Source organism: Pogona vitticeps, chromosome 1 (assembly GCF_051106095.1).
Source record: "Pogona vitticeps strain Pit_001003342236 chromosome 1, PviZW2.1, whole genome shotgun sequence".
In the NCBI taxonomy this organism is placed as follows: domain Eukaryota; kingdom Metazoa; phylum Chordata; class Lepidosauria; order Squamata; family Agamidae; genus Pogona; species Pogona vitticeps.
In genome coordinates, this window is record NC_135783.1 from 82,150,452 (window position 1) to 82,163,491 (window position 13,040).

Below are 13,040 nucleotides of genomic sequence, written 5' to 3' on the forward strand. Positions count from 1 at the left end.
GTGCATCCAGTCCTGCTGGTTTGGTAGTATCATTATATCTCTTGGAAATGGACCACGGAAAAAGGCCATTCTCCGCTGGTATTTCGCCAAGCTCTAGCGTGAGCAAAGCAAACCAACCCTGACCCACAAATGAGGATTTAGGAGCCAGCTTGACTAATTCACTGTGTTAGCTCTGACTAACTTCAGAGGGATCCCTAGCAGTAGATGGAACTAATATAGCTGAATCTTGTCTGATGACGGACACTAGAACACTTGTTGATTCCCAAGAGCACATCTACATAGAGAGATTTCCTTCAAAGGGATCATCCACACAACTCATACAGTTCATATACCATTCTTTTCAGTGTGTGGAAATTGTTACTACAAATAGCTATTATTAATTCATTTCCCCGATAACCAAGGTAGAACATTCGTACTCAGTTATGACTGTAACTCAGCAAAGGATAATTTAAATCTATTTGTGGGTCAAACATAATGTGTAGTTAGGTTTATAGCAGAGATGGTAAAATTGTGGCCCCTAAAACCTTTATTGTGGCCCTAGAGCTTCTTAGGAATACCAGTGTGTCACCAAAAGAAAAAGAAAAAGAAAAAGAATGAAGGGTTATTGTAGAGAATTAAGCCTTTTGTTATTTAAGAGGGTAAAGGAAGGAGGGTAAGTTACTTTAAAGAAATTTATGTCTGAGTGATCATTAACCATAGGAGAACCACAGAAATGGTTCCTGCTGTTGTTGCTCCTGCTCCAGCTTTGTGTTGCTCAATGCTGCTTCATAAATACTCTGAATAAGTAAAATAAAGCTTGTGGGGGAGTAAAACAGGTAAAATACAGCAGCACTTTGAAGCTAACGGATTTATTTCAATGAAAACTTTTCTGGGTCAAATTTCATTTTTTTCTATTCCCTCCCCTCCTTATTTTTGCAAACATACTGAGACAAACAAGCACAGTTACTTCCTTGGAAATTAAATAAAGGTAGAAATTAGTGCTTGGATTCTATTTAATAAATTAGCACAAGGGGATAAGTTAGATTGTCACCAGTTGAAAAATATTTTATTAAACAAAATTAAATTGTAACTTTTAAAATCTTTTATTTATCACATATTATTTATGTGTGCCTGTATTTGGGCTTGGGAATTCAAAGATGCTCCAAAATTGATTTTATATAATGAATAATAGTTAATGACATACAGTATATTTAGAAACAGATGTATGATGGTGAAATAGTTTATGTATCAGCTCTACATATGTTACATGCATACTTGAAATCATGCATAGGCATCCTTTAGTCTCGAGAGACTATGGTAACATGCTCTGAATGGAGGAGTGTCCTCTCCAGAGCATGAAGCCCGGGTAAGGTAATATGGAGGATAGGCTGTTACCCAAGCAGCAGATCCTCCCTCTCCACATTGCTGAAATGGTCCAATGGAAAGGCAAGAGCCAATACAACTGGTTCCAGCAATGTCGCAGGAGTTGGCAGAACAACACATGCTGCCTTCGGGACTCCAGCTCCGGATTTTGCCTCGAGGTTAACTCCTGAAGCCTTTTCCATGAGTGGATATAGCCACAAGGCAGTGGAGGTTTGAAATCGGAGTTTTCCTTCTCCTAGATGGGCTGCCTTACATGGCTGACGAGCCCCACCTACCCGGCATACTTGAAATATATACATTACAAATAAATCTCTAAATATTCATTTGCTTTTTTGTTGTTGTTTAGTCGTTAAGTCGTGTCCAACTCTTCATGACCCCATGGACCAGAGCACACCAGGCCCTCCTGTCTCCCACTGCCTCCCGGAGTTTGGTCAAATTCATGTTGGTAGCTTCGATGACACTATCCAACCATCTCATCCTCTGTCATCCCCTTCTCCTCTTGCCTTCACACTTTCCCAACATCAGGGGCTTTTCCAGGGAGTCTTCTCTTCTCATGAGATGTCCAAAGTATTGGAGCCTCAGTTTCAGGATCTGTCCTTCCAGTGAACACTCAGGGTTAATTTCCTTCAAAACATACCGGTAGGTTTGTTCTATTTGCAGTCCAGGGAACTCTCAAGAGTCTCCTCCAGCACCACAATTCAAAAGCATCAATTCTTTGGCACTCAGCCTTCTTTATCGTCCAGCTCTCCTTTCCATACATTGCTACTGGGGAAAAAAAAGCTTTGACTATTTGGACCTTTGTCGCCAAGGTGATGTCTCAGCTCTTTAAGATGCTGTCTAGGTTTGTCATTGCTTTTCTCCCAAGAAGCAGATGTCTTTTAATTTCGTGGCTGCTGTAACCATCTGCAGTGATCATGGAGCCCAAGAAAGTAAAATCTGTCACTGCTTCCATATCTTCCCTTTCTATTTGCCAGGAGGTGATGGGACCAGTGGCCATGATCTTAGTTTTTTGGATGCTGAGCTTCAGACCATATTTTGTGCTCTCCTTTTTCACCCTCATCAAGAGGTTCCTTAATTCCGCCTCACTTTCTGATATCAGAGTGGCATCATCTGCATATCTGAGGTTGTTGATATTTCTTCTGGCAATCTTAATTCCAGTTTGGGATTCCTCCAGTCCAGCCTTTCGCATGATGTATTCTGCATAGAAGTGAAATAAGCAAGGAGACAATATACAGCCTTGTCGTAGTCCTTTCCCAATTTTGAACCAATCAGTGATTCCATATCCAGTTGTTTCCTGTCCCACATAGAGATTTCTCAGGAGATGGATAAGGTGGTGAGGCACTCCCATTTCTTTAAGAACTTGCCATAGTTCATTGTGGTCCACACAGTCAAAGACTTTTGCATAGTCAATGAAGCAGAAGTAGATATTTTAATGGAACTCTCTGGCTTTTTCCATAATCCAGCGCATGTTGACAATTTGGTCTCTAGTTCCTCTGCCCCTTCGAAATCCAGCTTGTACTTCTGGGAGCTTGCTCCGCATACTGCTGAAGCCTACCTTGTAGGATTTTGAGCATAACCTTGCTAGCGTGGGAAATGAGTGCGATTGTACGGTAGTTGGAGCATTCTTTGGCATTGCCGTTCTTTGGGATTGGGATGTAGACTGATCTTTTCCAGTCCTCTGGCCACTGCTGAGTTTTCCAAACTTGCTGGTATATTGAGTGTAGCACCTTAACATCTTTTAAAATATTAAATAGTTCGACTGGAATGAAAAATGGATTACTGTGATGTTGAAAAGTCTGCCTTGGATTCGTATTGAAATCATTCTATCATTTTTTGAGATTGTATCCCAGTACAGCTTTCCCCACTCTTTTGTTGACTATGAGGGCTACTCCATTTCTTCTATGGGATTCTTGCCCACAGTAGTAGATATGATAATTGTCCAAATTGAATTTGGCCATTCCCGTCCATTTTAGTTCACTGATGCCCAGGATGTCAATGTTTATTCTTGCCATCTCCTGTTTGACCACATCCAGCTTACCAAGGTTCATAGATCTTACATTCCAGGTTCCTATGCAGTATTTTTCTTTGCAGCATCGGACTTTCCTTTCACTTCCAGGCCCATCTGCAGCTGAGCGTCCTTTCTGCTTTGACCCAACCACTTTGTTAGCTCTGGAGCTACTTGCATTTGTCCTCCCCATTTCCTCAGTAGCATGTTGGATGCCTTCCAACCTGAAGGGCTCATCTTCCAGCGTCATATCTTTTAGCCTTTTGTTTCTGTCCATGGAGTTTTCTTTGCAAAGATACTGGAGTGGCTTGCCAGTTCCTACTCCAGGTGGATTGCGTTTAGTCGGAACTCTCCACTATGTCTTGTCTGTCTTGGGTGTCCCTACATGGCATAACCCATAGGTTCTCTGAATTATTCAAGCCCCTTCGCCATGACAAGGCAGCAATCCATGAAGGGGTCGTTTGTTTTTACTTATTAAATATTGTTTTCACCTTTCATTGTGCTTTACTAAAAAAAAATTAAAATAGCTTTTTGGCTCATTATCCATTTGGATCACTTTTCTTTCCAATTCAACCAAACTTCCCTAGAAGTATAAAATGCCTGGTTAATCTGGAAAATGACTCTCAGCTTTGCCATGCTTGCCTCATCCCACTCACCCTTAGCTGTATGGTTACCTCATTGTCATTTCTCTATATGGTGGAGGAATATCTCATCACACAAGCCCTGGCTTATGCTGTGTTTTACACTGCAAGGGGTGTTAAGGTCATAATAAGATGGATACCACAGGCTAGTGGTTTCTACAATTCAGATTTTAAAAAGGAGCACAAGATGAGTAGAAGTTTCTTAAAAAGGAAATTCTAAAGGCACAATTACAAACAATTCCAACAAGAAAAAAAGATGGAAGATAGCAAAGAAGACCATTGTGGCTTCACAAAAAGCTCAGAGAGGACCTGAAAAAAAGAGGTACATATAGTAAATGGAAGGAAGGCCAGGTTACAAAAGTAGCAAAGTATTGCAGAGATGGCATTTGGAACAAAAAAGCTGAGAATGTTCAACATCGTATGTTCAAGAACTACAGACATGTCAGATTTTGAGACTGAATTGTTTACTGTAACCAGCTGAGTGAACAACTTGTGTGCCATAGACGAGTGGTTCTCAATACCATCTTTTATGTACATAGGGGAAAGGTGCCTCCCCAAATGGTCATGCTTAGTCCCGGTTCCTTACGAAGGGAAGTGCAGCTTTCCAGGATTCAGCCAACCATTACTTTGAAAAACACTGACACCTGAAAATCTTGAAAAGCCATGGAGCGGGGGGGGGGGGGGAGTCCACTGCAATCTTATCTGTTGTATATGGAGAAATGTGCTTAATATTCATTTAATATTTATTTATTTGTCTCATTTATAGGCCACCTGTCTCCCAATAAAGGGATTAATATTTGTGAAGAAATGAAACACTTCCAACTTAGATCCCCTAACACCAAGATAAAAGTGCTGTAACACCAGAGCTGTAAGTAGCTATTCTAGCGCCCAGGGCAGAAGCCATCTGCCACCCAGTCTGCTTGTGAGATGTGGGCATGAGCTCGTCATGAAAAAGGAGAAGGAGAATCTGCAGTCCTCCCAAAAGAAAGAGAACATTTATGCTCCCCCCCCAAAAGGGGGAGAGAACAGGATGGGAGGTGTAGCTATTTACTTTCTTAACACTCACCAATGCATCTACCTCTAGATGTTGATGTCTTTTTAAATTTTGGCAAAGCTTCAGTTGCATCACCTTGGTTTCCCAGAACAAATCTGAGCAAATCCCAGCAACAAAATAAACCATGCCCTGAAGAAGTAATAATCAATCAATCAATCAATCAATCAATCAGGAAAAGCAATGAGAGGTCTCTGAAGACAGTAGATCGAAGCTTCTGTTGTCTGAAGAAGAGGAAAAGCACAGAAGCAAACAATGCAAAACCCGGCACTTTTACAACTATAGATTTTTCCTCTCTGGAGATATCCTACATCATATCCTACAACTTTTATAGGACACCATGTTACCCAATCATTCTATATCTTTTAAATTTAAGCCCTGGTCTCATGAGGGATGTAGTTATCACCCAGTTATATCAGGGTTTTTTTTTTCCTGGTCACACGACGCAGAGTCAAGACCGAGACATATTCTCAACTAGTGGTGCAACTGGAACATTTCCCCATGAGCAAGAAGATTGTGTTATTTTGTACCTTTGTTGCATTCCTTGCCTGTGTGCACAACCTGCCCCACTTCTTTTCAGAATCAAAGCCAGGAAGGTGGCCGCCATTACTACAGCATGCTTTTTTTACTTAAAAAAATGTGCCTGATACAATATATTGGTAAAAGCATGTCACCAGGGGGCCACCGCCATTACATTCCTGGTGAGAATTTTTTTTCCTGTAGGAAGATACAATGAAACATTGGTATGCCAATGTCACCAGGGGTGTGTGTGTGTGTGATTGCCAGTACTGTTGCGCTGATTTCCCAAGTCTATTGTGTGCAATGCATTTCTGCAGGAGTAGGCAGTGCAACAGAGAGACACTTTCCTAAACAGAAACCCCTTCCCAATCAATGTTCCTTCTAATTTCAACACCAACCAAACCCATGTGCGAGCCCACCCCCCACTACACACATACTTGGAGTCCCGTTGCAACCAGAACAAAAGGGGCTGGAAAAGGTAGCTGTGGTTAAATGGGGAAGAGGAAAGCTGTGTTGTGGTGTAGCTTGCTATAATGATACAAACAGGAGGAAATAAATCAGTACTGCTAAAAGTTCATGGGATGTTTGTCCCGGGATTATAAACCATGTGGCCATGATTCAGTACAACAGTGATATGGAAAGTATCGGAAGAACTAGAAAGCATATCACTTGTGTGACCAGGGCCTTAGTCTGTGACTGATGGGAGTCAAATGGAAACATCAATTGATATTCATCCTTTCGATTTCCCCTGAAGATTGGGCCTCACTGCTCAACTACAACAGTCCCCCGGGACCCACCTGCTGTAGGAAGAACAACACGGATGGTTCACCCTTTAATGACAGCTCTTGGTTATTTAGACTAGCCACCACATTCAATGTAACATGTAAAGCAGCGTTCAGAGTTTGTCACTTTCAGATTTAATGTTCAAACCTAATTTATCACAAATACACCTGTGGAAAATATATCTTTTTCTCTCTCGAAACTGGTTCCAGCAGATCTCAGAAGGGACCACTTACCAATAAAAGAAGACTTGAAGCTGTTGTGGTTTTTTGTGTGTGTTGCTGTAAGGGTTGCTGTAAGTCAGAATTGTCTTGATGGCACACAATTATTACTATAATATCACCATAGACAGAAAGACAAATACACAAGATATGCAGCATAGATAAAAGACCGATATGCACAAAAACACACGCGCACACATATACACACAAAGTAAACAAGTAGTGCCTGAGAGGGAAATGTAGGTCACAGGTGTTTGGGGGTCAGTCATTTCTCAGCACTAGAGAAATGCAAACACACTCATAGGACACGGCTTTGGTGAAACACCATTCATTTAAAGCCGAGAGGTTAACCAGGTGTTATTTGAATCTGACATGCATGAGATATACTAAAAGTCACGCTGCAAAACTGATTTCATTCATGAAATAGCCTAAAATTATGTCTTCTTCAAAAGCCAAAGTGCAAGATGTATTTCATCACAAAACGACCGATCAGAATGGAAAAAACCAGAAGGATAGAAAGGAGGCATACGAGAGGCACTGTAGCTGTCAGAGGGTTTTGAGCATGTCAGTGGGAGCTGGTGTTTTTTTAAAATGTTTTCAGTACATAGTATAGTACCAAAAATCTGGCTGACAATCTGGCATTCAAGACTGAGATGGGAAGCAGGGAATCAATGAAGTGGCACATTTCAAATGTTCTCTTTTAGGGGCTTTCACAGATAATCTGAGACTTAGGTGGTCTTCCAGATGTAGTGTTTGCTTAATCTTGTTTTGCCTCCTTTTCCCCCCAGTTGCTAACAGGAGATACTGTACATCATAAGTGTTAACTGTTTAGCAGTAAGATGAGCCAAATGCTTACAACACCCTCATCCCCTCTGCTGGAGAGGTACAATGAGTAAGAGCTTGGCTACCGGGGTGGGGATGGTGAGGGCATGTTTTCACTACATTTTCATGCAATCAGTACTCTAGGACAGCTGGCAAGGTGACACAAGGGCAGTACCAGTGAGAAAATAGCTGTAAGGGTGTGTGTGTGTGTGTCTGTTTGTGTGTGTGTTTTGTAATGCTTAACCTGGAACTCAAGAGATGAAAAGAAACTTTGATGACTTTTTGCCCTGAGCAAGAAATGCTTCCTCCTCCTCTTTAGATAAACCCGGCAGAGGAGGAGCAGTGGTTTCAATGCTGAACTTGAACTTGTCTGCTAAAACATCTGGGAAGCACCATAGCACTAAAATCTACCCCTAGTTCAAAGTGGCACAAAGTGAGAACAAGAGGCTTGAGAGGGGAGAAAAGATGGAAGAACCTGCCACCCCCATCAAGTACAGAGTGAGATAAGAAGCTTATCATTAGGACACCAGGAACAATTCCAATGAGATGAATGAAGAATTTGGAGTAATAGGAAGAACAAATGCATCTGGAAGAGCCCTTTGTTTCTGGTAGCTTGTAAGTGTTGATGTAAAATTTATCCACATGTCTAAAATAAAAGTTGAATGTATGTATCTAAGTACAGACATCTTACCCCCTTCCCCTTGGAATAACCCCATTTGTTTCAATCTAGGGTTGAGTTGGAGAACCTGGGGTTCTCCAGCTATTGTTGGACATCAATGCTCATAATTCTATCAGACATGGAGCAGGATGGATGTGAATTGCTCCTTATCCACAAAACTGTCAAGTGCAGAAATAGGAGTGATCTGTAACTGTAGAAACAAGAGGAGATCCATCCACGAAAGTCAGAACACTGGAGAGCCAGACGTTCTCCAACTGTGGCAAACAGACTTATTTATGACCACAAAGTAAACGTGCCTGGTAAGAGAACTTTGTGCTTGCAACAGTGCTCATGCTTTGGAAAGTGGTGGCTAACTTGGAAAAATGTAATTTTTAAGGTAATAATCAGCAGAGTCATCTATCAAGTTTTGTGAATGTTAATAACATGGATGATGTCAAATTAATCTGAAGGAGCAACTGCTAGATCTTCATATAATTGTCATGTTACAAAAGCAGGCTAGCAGCAGCAACATAGCTTAATCTTGTGTGTCAGTTTCCAGAGATTCAGAGATTAAACACCACTGATCTAATGCTGGGAGCATAAGATAGGGAACGCTGTAAAAGCATGTCTGATTAAGATTAATGATTGTATACACACATGGAAAGTAGAGAAAGATAGCAAACTCCATCCTTTTTCACTGGCATGGATCCATGGAAACGCACACAGAAGCTACATAGCAGTGTGCTAAGTAGAACCTATATCTCTTCTTTTGTTGTTGTTTCATCGTTAAGTCATGTCCGACTCTTCGTGAACCCATGGACCAGAGCACACCAGGCCCTCCTGTCTTCCACTGCCTCTTGGAGTTTCCTCTATGTCTCCTAGTGTGCATCAACTCTTGTGTTCTGAAGCGTTGTATACTGTGAATTTGTTTGGGAATGTAGGTCTCTGGACATGCAGAGGCCTTGTAGTGTGCACACTGTATTGCCTCAGTCTTTATATTAGAGATGGGGAAGATACGGCTCTCAAGAATGTGTTAGACTGCACCTCCTCACCATCCGTCTCCATTGATTATGCTCGCTAATGGGGTTTACAGGCTAATGTTTGGAGAACCTAGTGCTCCCCACCACTGTCATACATAACACAGTGTAGGAGGATCTAATCAACAGTAACTCAGGTACAGAGAGGACTATTTATGCATTATGGACAAAAGGTATCAGAGCACATTTGTGTTGAAGATGGAGTGGCCCTGCTTCTAGCACAGCAGGACAGTGTAAGACATAAATGATATTGTCTCCAACTCATCTCAAGCAGAAAATGGAAGTCCTATGATTTTCACCTGTGAAGTGAACATAAAGAACAGTCTCGTGGCTGAGTGACTTCTAGGATTTATTTTGTTTCATGTATTGCGGGATATGAATATGGTCATTGTCCTCAAAACTATTAGTTAAGTGCAGAACAAGAGTGTATCCATCCACCAAAACGACAGGCTACCCACCTGTAATTGTAGTTCTTCAAGTGGACCTCTGTGATTCACACTCTGGGTGATCCGCACCTGAGCAGAGCCTCATCAGAAAGTTACAGAGTTTCTGCAGTAGAAAAAAACCACATTAGAATAAGGCCCCTCCCCCTCGTATAAGTACCTTGGTGCCAAGGCTCCCCTTTCAATTGTGTCAACCGCTGCTACATTAAGCAGAATAGTGTGACAGTGTGGAGGACAGGCAGGATGTATGAATCACAGAGGTCCACTCGAAGAACTACAATTACAAGTGTGTAACCTGTCATTCTTCTTTGTGGCCTCTGCGAATCACACCCTGGGTGACTAAAAAGCTGTCTTACTGGGAGGCAGGGTGTCATGCCAAGGTAGAGAGGCTAGAACAGCTCATCCAAAGGCTGCTTCAGACTTCTGCCAGAGATCAAGTCTATAATGCTGGATGAAGGTGGACGGCTGTGCCCAGGTGGCAGAGGCACAGACGTCTGGAAGAGGTACACCATGTAGGAATGCCGTGAGGTCGCCACTGCTCTGGTGGAGTGACAGTGAATCACCTTCGGGACTGGTTTGTGTGCCACCTGATACACGAGGTGAATAGTTGAAGCAACCCATCTAGATATAGTTTGAGAAGACACCTGGTAGGTGGTTGGTGACTTATGAAAAGTCGAGGTGATGGCCTGAAAGGTTGGGTGTGGACGTAAAAGGCAAGGGCTCGCCTAACGTCTAAAGTATGGAGGATTCTTTCTTGATTTGTGGATGGTGACGCAAGAAGGAAGGAAGGAAAAACAGCTGAGAGAGATGGAATTGAGATATGACTTTGGGGAGGAAAGAAATATCCATGGATAGTTTGACTTTATCCGGAAAAAGCTGTAAATAAGGATAGTCGTGACACAAGGCCGCTAACTCACTAGCTCGTCGAACTGAGGTGATGGCAACAAAGAAAACTGTTTTAAAAGTAAGTAGCCATAAATCAGTTGAAGCTAAAGGTTCGAAGGGAGCTTTAGTACGTTTTTGCAGCACCAGTGTTAGTGACCATTGTGGGGAAGATGGGCAGGTATCTGGGTAGATATGAGATAGACCTTTAAGAAAACGTTTCAATGTTGGATGCTTGAAGAAATCAGATGCCGGAGAATTAGGGGGCTGATAAGAAACTATGGTGGAGAGGTAAACTCTCAAGGGAGAGAGGGAAAGGCCACTAGACTTGAGATGAAGCAAAAAACGTGGAACAGTAGCAAGTGATGGGTTGATAGAAGGCAACGAAGACGCTTCAGTGAAAGATTTGAATCTGTTCCATTTATACAGGTAAGCCTTTCTAGTGGAGGGCTTCCTTGATTCACAGAGGACATTCATTAGTGAAGCAGAATCCTCTACACTGCCAGGTGCAGAACAGGTAAGTCTGGGTGGAGTACTTGGGCGTTGTTCTGTGTGAGGAGGTGGGGCAGGTGAGGGAGGTGGTGAATGTCTGATGAGAGATTGTGAAGGACTGGAAACCAGGGTTGTCTCGGCCACCAAGGGCTATAACAATGTCATCAAGTTTGTCTTGTTGTAGGCGAACCACAACCTTGTGGAGAAGCAGGAACAGCGGAAAAAGGCAAGTGAGGGTCTTGGGCCATCGGCCAATGAATGCATCTCCTTGGGAGTGTTTGCCAATGCCAGCTCAGGAGCAGTATCGTTTGCATTTCCAATTCATACGGGAGGCGAAGAGGTCGAGAGTTGGTTTGCCCCATCGTTTGCATAGGTGAAGAAAAACTGATTGGTCTAACTTACATTCATGTGTTTGAGAGTTTGTGCAGCTGAGTAGATTGGCCAAGTCATTGTCGTGCCCGGCAATGTGTAAAGCTGTGAGGCAGATATGATGTGCTAGGCACCACTCCCAGAGGTTGACCGCTAAATAGAGACTTGGAGAGTGGGTGTGTGATGTTTGCCCCTCGTGGCCCCTGTTTGTCTCCACAAAACAGAGAGCTCATGAAGGCAAACAAAGAAAAACCACCTTTTCACACGCTGCCACCAGTTGATTTACCAACGTACTTTACTTAGGAAAGATGAAGTTCCATTCATCACTTTCTTTTAAATAAAACAGGTTTATTGATTACAGATATTTCTATAATAATTCATAAGTACTGTATCTTCTTCAGGTTCATCAAACATCAATAACAATCTTCTATATTATCTTACAGGTTACTATTCACTCCTCAGACTAATCACACCTCAGATCTCCCATCTCTCTCTCTCTCTCTCTCTCTCTAACTCTGACTGAACTCTCCTCCTCTCCTCTCAGGCTCTGCCTTTTAACATCTCTAGTGACCCCATCTCTCAACCACATCAGCATAAAACATGAATAATGCATAACCCATTCAGCATAATAAGGGTGAACGCCACAGGGTGCCACCTTGTTCCAAAATATAGTACATCACCATGGGGTTGTTGGTGGCAATTTGTACCATCTTGCCAGCAAGGAGATTTCTGAAAGCTTTGCAAGCTTTTATAAACGCCAATAGCTCTAATTTGTTGGTGTGAAGCAATTTCTCTCTGGAAGACCACTTGGCATGGATTTTTAGAGTTTTGCAGTGAGCTCCCCAGCCCGTGAGGCTGGCATCGTTGATGACCTGTATTTGTGGTTGTGGTCGTCGGCCGCCCAATGGATAGGTTGAGAGGAAAATGCCACCACTGAAGTTGGGAGGTGAGTTCTGGGGTGACCCTTAAAAGATTGTGAGGAGGGTCTGTGAGTGGGAAAACACAACTGAAGAGATCTCACCTTGAGACGTATGTGCTGGACTACTGAAGTCATAGAGGCCATTGTGTCTAGTACACGTTGCAGAGTCACGGTGGGTACCATAGCATGAGGGGTGAAAACTTGAAGTAATGCAATGAGATTTTCTCTCTTGTCTGGAGGAAGAAAGGCATGAGCTTGTGTGTAATCTATGCATGCACCTATATAATGAATAATCTTTGTAGGTTTCAAATTTGATTTTTGTTCGTTGACAGCGAGACCGAGATCACAAAGGAGGGTAAGGGTGAAGTGAGTGTCTTGTTGGGCCTTGTGATGGGAATGAGCTACAAGGAGCCAATTGTAGATAGTATATGGAAATATGAGAATTTTTTGCAACCTGAGGTAAGCAGCTACTGGTGCCATGCACTTGGTGAATACTCTTGGAGCTGTTGCAAGACCGAAAGGAAGCCTTTTGAATTGGTAGGCTTGTGATCCTAGCTGAAATTGAAGGAATTTTCTGTGCAAGGGATGTATGGAAATACGGAAGTATGCATCTTTAAGATCTATGACAGTGAACCAGTCATTTTTGTGGAGTAAAGGGAGAACTGATTCGAGGGTAACCACACAGAGCTTTGTGGTAATGATGTATTTGTTTAGCTCTCATAGGTCTAAGGGCAAAGACCTCCATCCTTTTCGGGTACATTGAAATAGTGAGAGAAATTGTGTTGTGATGTCGTCTTTGAGGAGTAAATTTTTTATTACCTCTTGTAGGGTTGGAGATG

The 13,040-nt window shown here is 42.4% G+C and overlaps 1 long non-coding RNA gene across 1 annotated transcript; it reads left to right on the forward strand.

Annotated features, from left to right (window-relative positions):
* Positions 1–4,688: 4,688 nt before the first annotated feature.
* LOC140706308 (uncharacterized) lies at positions 4,689–13,039 on the forward strand. Its single transcript, XR_012085952.2, has 3 exons — positions 4,689–4,876; positions 7,721–8,016; positions 10,851–13,039. It is a non-coding gene; the product is annotated as an uncharacterized LOC140706308 (long non-coding RNA).
* The last annotated feature ends 1 nt before the right edge of the window (position 13,040 follows it).